We start from the raw sequence: 9,440 nt of genomic DNA, 5'->3' as shown, positions 1-9,440 counted from the left end.
CCATGTTGGCATACTGATCTCAGACTTCCAGAACTTGAGAAATAAATTTCTGCACTCCTGAATTCATTGCAGCATTATTCACAGTAGCAAATATATGGAAATGACCAAAGTGTTTGTCTGTTGATGAATGGATAAAGAACATGTGGTATATAAGTTCAATGGAATATTATTTAGCCATTGAAAAGAAGGAAATCCTGCCATTTACTACAACATCTATGAGCTTGGAAGACAGTATTTGAAGAGAAATAAGCCAGACAAAGACAAATACTGTGTGATCTCACTTTTATATGAAATCTAAAAAAGTTGAACTTATAGAACCAGAGTTATGTTAAAGCAGTAGTTGTCAGGGACAAGGAGGTGGTGAAATGGAAAGATGCTGAGCAAAGGATATTAACCTACAGTTATAAGATGAGTGAATTTGGGGGATTTGATGTACAGCATGGTGAGTATAGTTGGTAATACTGTATTGTATACTTTAAATTTACTTAGAGATTAGATTCTAAGTGGTCTTACCATACAGACAAAAAAGTAACTATGTGAGGTGATGGAGTGTTCATTAACTTGATTGTGGTGACCATGTCACAATGTATATGTATATTAAATCACATCATTGTACAGCTTAAATAAGCACAATTTTGACTTGACAATTATACTTTAATAAAGCTGAAAAACAATAAAAGTATCAAATCATTTTATTTTTAACAGACACATAGTATTTCATCACAGAGACAAACCAGAAATTTACTTATATGTTACTACTATTGGATTCCTTGAGTTACCCCTACCCCAACTTCCCTTTATTATAAAGAATGCTGCCATGAATAGCTTTGTGATCCTGGTCATTCCCTTAGGAAATATTTCAAGAAATATAGCAAAGAACACAAAAAAATTTTGTCTAGTTTTCTTCTAGAAAATGGAATAATTGATTAACTTTCTCTGGTTATAGAGCCAGCCAACACATGCTTGTAGAAGTTTGCAGAAAGTGGAAAAAAGTAGGACAAAGCAAGCAAAACCACCCACAATCCCAGAAGCTCCTCCTAGAAATAAGCACTGTTAAAATTTTGGAATACCCTTCCACAAATATTCACAAATATAAATATAGATTTAGACATGACTCTATTCTTATAACTTACACTTCTTTTAAAGATCGAGATACAAAAGATCTATAATACTGTGTAATTTTAAGGTATACAACATGTTGATTGGATATATTTATATATTTGCAATATGGTTACCACCATAGTGTCAGCTAGCATCTTCGTCATATCACATAATTATCATATTTTGCTTTTATAGTGACAATATTTAAGATCTAGCCTCTTAGCATCTTTGAAGTATGTAATGTAGTATTGTTAACTATAATCACAATACTGTGCATTAGCTTTCTAGAACTTAGTTAGCTTCTAATTGCATAACTTACATTTCTTAACAACCTACTGCAGACATCTATACACCACTGTCCAGTAGAACCATTTGGAATGATGGAAATGTTCTGTGTGATCTAATGCAGTAGCCACTAACCACATGTGGCTAGTTCAACTGAGAAACTGGATTTTAAATTGTATTTAATTTTAATTAATTTCAATTAGATAGCCACATAAAGTTGGTGGTTATTTTATTGGACAGCACAGGTATATAGCATCTACCTTTTCATTTTAATAGTTCTCAGAGTACTTCACTTTATGGATGTCCTATAACTTGTTTCATTACTGTGTAACTGTTAGGCATAAATTTCTTGCAATTTTTGCTATTATAAAAAACAGTTCAGTGAATTCTGCAAAGAAAGAATATATTGAAAGAATACTGGGCTAGTTCACTTTTCTGGTATATTATCAATTCATAATCTTTTGGCAGTGCTATACATAATTCTTTAAATTACTCTCTTAATTCCAGTATGGAAATATTTTCCTGTACCTGGATAAATGTTTCATAATTTTAATATTTGAGTATTTCCTTTTGGAAGATTTTCTTGGTGTTCAGATACATTTTCTCAAACAGGTTCCCTGGCATGACTGAATATAATATTTTTATTCCACACCAATTATTAAACACTCTCTTTTGATGGCAAAGAATGGATAGTTTACTAAATTGTCCAGCCTTAGAATATTAGTGAAATTCTCAGAGAACTAACTCTATGTGATATACTTTAATATATTTTTCCTTTATATGGTGGTAGTTTTGTTTCATATTTTTCTTAATTTTGAAAATTAACATACATACAAAAGAATATATGGAAATGTGTTTGTATAGTTGATGGAAAAAGTGAAAATCAACATTCATGTATGTACTACTCAGTCTAAAAACTAGAATATTACTGTACCCCTAAAGCCCTGTACAGGGCTGATTGTGTTAATCAGTCCTTGTTTCTTTTTTTTTTATATAAATTTATTTATTTTAGTTGGGGGCTAATTACTTTACAATATTGTAATAGTTTTTGCCATACATTGACATGAATCAGCCATGTGTTTACATGTGTTCCCCTTCCTGGACCCCCCACCCACCTCCCTCCCCATCCCATCCCTCTGGGTCATCCCATTGCCCCGGCCCTGAGCCCTTGTCTCATGCATCGAACATGGAATGGTGTGCTGTTTCACATATGATAATATACATGTTTCAATGCTATTCTCCCAGAACGTCCCACCCTCACCTTCTCCCTCAGAGTCCATAAAATTTTTCTATGCATCTGTGTCTCTTATTCTGTCTCGCATATAGGGTTATCATTACCATCTTTCAAATTCCATATATATGCATTAGTATACTGTATTGTTGTTTTTCTTTCTGGCTTACTTCACTCTGTATAATGGGCTCCAGTTTCATCCATCTCAGTAGAACCGATTCAAATGCATTTTTTTAATGGCTGAGTAATATTCCATTGTGTATATGTACCACAGCTTCCTTATCCATTCGTCTGCTGATGGACATCTAGGTTGCAAACAGAATCCAACATCATATTAAAAAGATCATACATCATGACCAAGTGGGCTTTATCCCAGGAATGCAAGGTTTTTTTTACATCCGCAAATCAATCAATGTAATACACCACATTAACAAATTGAAAGAAAAAAACCATATGGTTATCTCAATAGATGCAGAAAAAGCCTTTGACAAAATTCAGCATCCATTTATGATAAAAACCCTCCAGAAAGCAGGAATAGAAGGAACATATCTCAACATAATAAAAGCTATATATGACAAACCCACAGCAAACATTATCCTCAATGGTGAAAAATTGAAAGCATTTCCCCTAAAGTCAGGAACAAGGCAAGGATGCCCACTTTCACCACTACTATTCAACATAGTTTTGGAAGTTTTGGCCACAGCAATCAGAGCTGAAAAAGAAATAAAAGGAATACAGATAGGAAAAGAAGAAGTAAAACTCTCACTGTTTGCAGATGACATGATCCTCTACACAGTCCTTGTTTCTTTAAAGTTTTTTTTTTAATTAGTTTATTCTCTATTTTTTAACTTTACAATATTGTATTTGTTTTGCCATACATTGACATGAATCCACCATGGGTGTACATGTTTTCCCCTTCCAGAACCCCCCTTCCACCTCCCTCCCCATCCCATCCCTCCTCCCCATCCCTTCCCTCTGGGTCATCCTGGTGCACCAGCCCTGAGCACCCTGTATCATGCATTGAACCTGGACTGGTGATTCGTTTCACATATGATAATTTACATACTTCCATGCCATTCTCCCATATCATCCCACCCTCACCCTCTCCCATAGAGTCCATAATACTGTTCTATTTATCTGTGTCTCTTTTGATGTCTCCATACAGGGTTATCTTTACCGATTGACTAAATACCATATATATGTGTTAGTATACTGTATTGGTGTTTTTCTTTCTGGCTTACTTCATTCTGTATAATAGGCTCTAGTTTCATCCACCTCATTAGAACTGATTCGAATGTATTCTTTTTAATGGCTGAGTAATATTCCATTGTGTATATGTACCACCGCTTCCTTATCCATTCATCTGCTGATGGGCATCTAGGCCGCTTCCATGTCCTGGTTATTATAAACAGTGCTGCGGTGAACACTGGGGTACACGTGTCTCTTTCAATTCTGGTTTCCTCGGTGTGCATGCCCAGCAGTGGGATTGCTGGGTCGTATGGCAGTTCTATTCCCAGTTTTTTAAGGAATCTCCACACTGTTCTCCATAGTGGCTGTACTAGTTTGCATTCCCACCAACAGTGTAAGAGGGTTCCCTTTTCTCCACACCCTCTCCAGCATTTATTGCTTGTAGTCTTTTGGATAGCAGCCATTCTGACGGGCGTGAAATGGTACCTCATTGTGGTTTTGATTTGCATTTCTCTGATAATGAGTGATATTCAGCATCTTTTCAGGTGTTTGTTAGCCATCTGTATGTCTTCTTTGGAGAAGTGTCTGTTTAGTCCTTTGGCCCACTTTTTGATTGGGTGGTTTATTTTTCTGGAATTGAGCTGCAGGAGTTGCTTGTATATTTTTGAGATTAATTGTTTGTCTGTTGCTTCATTTGCTACTATTTTCTCCCATTCCGAGGGCCGTCTTTTCACCTTGCTTATAGTTTCCTTTGTTGTGCAAAAGCTTTTAAGTTTACTTAGGTCCCATTTATTTATTTTTGCTTTTATTTCCAGTATTCTGGGAGGTGGGTCATAGAGGATGCTGCTGTGGTTTATGTCGGAGAGTGTTTTGCCTATGTTTTCCTCTAGGAGCTTTATAGTTTCTGGTCTTATGTTTAGATCTTTAATCCATTTTGAGTTTATTTTTGTGTATTGTGTTAGAAAGTGTTCTAATTTCATTCATTTATAAGTGGTTGACCAGTTTTCCCAGCACCACTTGTTAAAGAGATTGTCTTTTCTCCATTGTATATTCTTGCCTCCTTTGTCAAAGATAAGGTGTCCATAGGTGCGTGGATTTATCTCTGGGCTTTCTATTTTGTTCCATTTATCTATATTTTTGTCCTTGTGCCAGTGCCATACTGTCTTGATGATTGTGGCTTTGTAGTAGAGCTTGAGGTCAGGCAGGTTGATTCCTCCAGTTCCATTCTTCTTTCTCAAGATTGCTTTGGCTATTCGAGTTTTTTTGTATTTCCATACAAATTGTGGAATTATTTGTTCTAGTTCTCTGAAGAATACCGTTGGAAGCTTGATAGGGATTGCATTGAATCTATAGATTGCTTTGGGTAGTATACTCATTTTCACTATATTGATTCTTCCGATCCATGAACACAGTATATTTCTCCATCTATTTGTGTCCTCTTTGATTTCCTTCACTAGTGTTTTATAGTTTTCTATGTATAGGTCTTTTGTTTCTTTAGGTAGATATATTCCTAAGTATTTTATTCTTTTCGTTGTGATAGTGAATGGAATTGTTTCCTTAATTTCTCTCTCTGTTTTCTCGTTGTTGGTGTGTAGGAATGCAAGGGATTTCTGTGTGTTAATTTTATATCCTGCAACTTTACTATATTTGTTGATTAGCTCTAGTAATTTTCTGGTGGAGTCTTTAGGGTTTTCTATGTAGAGGATCATGTCATCTGCAAACAGTGAGAGTTTTACTTCTTCTTTTCCAATCTGGATTCCTTTTATTTCTTTTTCTGCTCTGATTGCTGTGGCCAAAACTTCCAAAACTATGTTGAATAGTAGTGGTGAGAGTGGGCACCCTTGTCTTGTTCCTGATTTTAGGGGAAATGCTTTCAGTTTTTCCCCATTGAGGATAATGTTTGTTGTGGGTTTGTCATATATAGCTTTTATTATGTTGAGGTATGTTCCTTCTATTCCTGCTTTTTGGAGGGTTTTTATCATAAATGGATGTTGAATTTTGTCAAAGGCTTTCTCTGCATCTATTGAAATAACCATATGGTTTTTATTTTTCAATTTGTTTATGTGGTGTATTACATTGATTGATTTGCAGATGTTGAAGAATCCTTGCATCCCTGGGATAAAGCCCACTTCGTCATGATGTATGATCTATTTAATATGTTATTGAATTCTGTTTGCTAGGATTTTGTTAAGGATTTTTGCATCTATGTTCATCAGTGATGTTGGCCTGTAGTTTTCTTTTTTTGTAGCATCTTTGTCAGGTTTTGTTATTACAGTGATGGTGGCCTCATAGAATGAGTTTGTAAGTTTACCTTCCTCTGCAATTTTCTGGAAGAGTTTGAGTAGGATAGGTGTTAGCTCTTCTCTAAATTTTTGGTAGAATTGAGCTGTGAAGCCATCTGGTCCTGGGCTTTTGTTTGCTGGAAGATTTCTGATTACAGTTTCAATTTCTGTGCTTGTGATGGGTCTGTTGAGATTTTCTATTTCTTCCTGGTTCAGTTTTGGGAAGTCATACTTTTCTAAGAATTTATCCATTTCTTCCAAGTTGTCCATTTTATTTGCATATAGTTGCTGATAATAGTCTCTTATGATCCTTTGTATTTCTGCGTTGTCTGTTGTGATCTCTCCGTTTTCCTTTCTAATTTTGTTGATTTCATCTTCTCCCTTTGTTTCTTGATGAGTCTGGCTAATGGCTTGTCAATTTTATTTATCTTCTCAAAGAACCAGCTTTTGCCTTTGTTGATTTTTGCTATGGTCTCTTTTGTTTCTTTTGCATTTATTTCTGCCCTAATTTTTAAGATTTCTTTCCTTCTACTAACCCTGGGGTTCTTCATTTCTTCCTTTTCTAGTTGCTTTAGGTGTAGAGTTAGGTTATTTATTTGGCTTTTTTCTTGTTTCTTGAGGTGAGCCTGTATTGCTATGAATCTTCCCCTTAGCACTGCTTTTACCGTGTCCCATAGGTTTTGGGTTGTTGTGTTTTCATTTTCATTTGTTTCTATGCATATTTTGATTTCTTTTTTGATTTCTTCTGTGATTCGTTGGTCATTCAGCAGTGTGTTGTTCAGCCTCCATATGTTGGAGTTTTTTTATTGTTTTTCTCCTGTAATTAATTGACATCTAATCTTAATGCATTGTGGTCAGAAAAGATGTTTGGAATGATTTCAATTTTATTGAATTTACCAAGACTAGATTTATGGCCCAGGATGTGATCTATTCTGGAGAAGGTTCCATGTGCACTTGAGAAAAAGGTGAAATTCATTGTTTTGGGGTGAAATGTCCTATAGATATCAATTAGGTCTACCTGGTCTATTGTATCATTTAAAGTTTGTGTTTCCTTGTTAATTTTCTGTTTAGTTGATCTGCCCATAGGTGTGCGTGGGATATTAAAGTCTCCCACTATTATTGTGTTATTGTTAATTTCCCCTTTCATATTTGTTAGCATTTGCCTTACATATGGAGAAGGCAACGGCAGCCCACTCCAGCACTCTTGCCTGGAAAATCCCATGGATGGAGGAGCCTGGTAGGCTACAGTCCATGGGGTCGCTAAGAGTCGGACACGACTGAGCAACTTCACTTTCACTTTTCTCTTTCATGCACTGGAGAAGGAAATGGCAACCCACTCCAGTGTTCTTGCCTGGAGAATCCCAGGGAGAGGCGAGCCTGGTGGGCTGCTGTCTATGGGATCGCACAGAGTCGGACACGACTGAAGCGACTTAGCAGCAGCAGCAGCAGCCTTACATATTGCGGTTCTCCTATGTTGGGTGCATATATATTTATAATTAATATATCTTCTTCTTGGATTGATCCTTTGATCATTATGTAGTGTCCATCTTTGTCTCTTTTCACCACCTTTGTTTTAAAGTCTATTTTATCTGATATGCGTATTGCTACTCCTGCTTTCTTTTTGTCTCTATTTGCATGAAATATCTTTTTCCAGCTCTTCACTTTCAGTCTGTATGTGTCCCTTGTTTTGAGGTGGGTCTCTTGTAGACAACATATATAGGGGTCTTGTTTTTGTGTCCATTCAGCCAGTCTTTGTCTTTTGGTTGGGGCATTCAACCCATTTACATTTAAGGTAATTACGGATAAGCATGATCCCATTGCCATTTACTTTATTGTTTTGGTTTCAAGATTATACACCCTTTCTGTGTTTCCTGTCTAGGGAAGATCCTTTAGCATTTGTTGGAGAGCTGGTTTGGTGGTGCTGAATTCTCTGAGCTTTTGCTTGTCTGTAAATCTTTTGATTTCTCCTTTGTATTTGAATGAGATTCTTGCAGGATACAGTAATCTGGGCTGTAGATTATTTTCTTTCATCACATTAAGTATATCCTGCCATTCCCTTCTGGCCTGAAGAGTTTCTATTGAAAGATCAGCTGTTATCCTTATGGGAATCCCCTTGTGTGTTATTTGTTTTTTTCCCCTTGCTGCTTTTAATATTCGTTCTTTGTGTTTGATCTTTGCTGATTTGATTATTATGTGTCTTGGGGTGTTTCCTCTTGGGTTTATCCTGTTTGGGACTCTCTGGGTTTCTTGGACTTGGGTGATTATTTCCTTCCCCACTTTAGGGAAGTTTTCAACTATTATCTCCTCGAGTATTTTCTCACGGTCTTTCTTTTTGTTTTCTTCTTCTGGGACTCCTATGCTTTGTATGTTGGTGTGTTTAACATTGTCCCAGAGGTCTCTGAGGTTGTTCTCATTTCTTTTAATTCTTTTTTCTTTTTTCCTCTCTGTTTCATTTATTTCTATCATTCTATCTTCTATCTCACTTATCCTATCTTCTGCCTCCGTTATTCTATTGGTGGTTCCCTCCAGAGTGTTTTTGATCTCATTTATTGCAGTATTCATTATATAGTTACTCTTTTTTATTTCTTCTAAGTCCTTATTAAATCTTTCTTGCATCTTCTCGATCCTTGTCTCCAGGTTATTTATCTGTAACTCCAATTTGTTTTCCAGATTTTGGATCATTTTCCCTATCATTATTCAAAATTCATTATCAGGTAGATTCCCTATCTCTTCCTCTTTTGTTTGATTTGGAAGGCATTTATCCTGTTCCTTTACCTGCTGGGTGTTTCTCTGCCTTTTCATCTTGTTTATATTTCTGTGTTTGGGGTGGCCTGTTTTCTGGCAGTTTGTGGTTCCTCTTTATTTTGGAGGTTCCTCACTGTGGGTGGGGTTAGATGGTGGCTTGTCAAGGTTTCCTGGTTGGGGAAGCTTGGGTCGGTGTTCTGGTGGGTGGAGCTTGATTTCTTCTCTCTGGAGTGCAATGAAGTGTCCAGTAATGAGTTTTGAGATGTCAGTGGGTTTGGTGTGACTTTGAGCAGCCTGTATGTTGAAGTTCAGGGCTATGTTCTTGTGTTGCTGGAGAATTTGCGTGTTATATCTTACTCTGGGACTTGTTGGCCCTTGGGTGGTGCTTGGTTTCAGTGTAGGTATGGAGGCATTTGATGAGCTCCTCTCGTTTAATGCTTCCTGGATTCAGGAGTTCTCTGGTGTTCTCAAGATTTGGACTTAAGTCTCCTGTCTCTGTTTTCAGTCTTATTCTTACAGTAGCCTCAAGACTTCTCCATCTATACAGCACCGATGATAAAACATCTAGGTTAATGATGAAAGGTTTCTCCACAGTGAGGGACACCCAG

The sequence above is a fragment of the Giraffa tippelskirchi genome, chromosome X (assembly GCF_054371585.1).
Source record: "Giraffa tippelskirchi isolate mGirTip1 chromosome X, T2T-mGirTip1v1.2.pri, whole genome shotgun sequence".
Taxonomy (NCBI): Eukaryota; Metazoa; Chordata; class Mammalia; order Artiodactyla; family Giraffidae; genus Giraffa; species Giraffa tippelskirchi.
The sequence above is the reverse complement of the archived record's forward strand: the minus strand, read 5'-3'. Positions refer to the sequence as shown.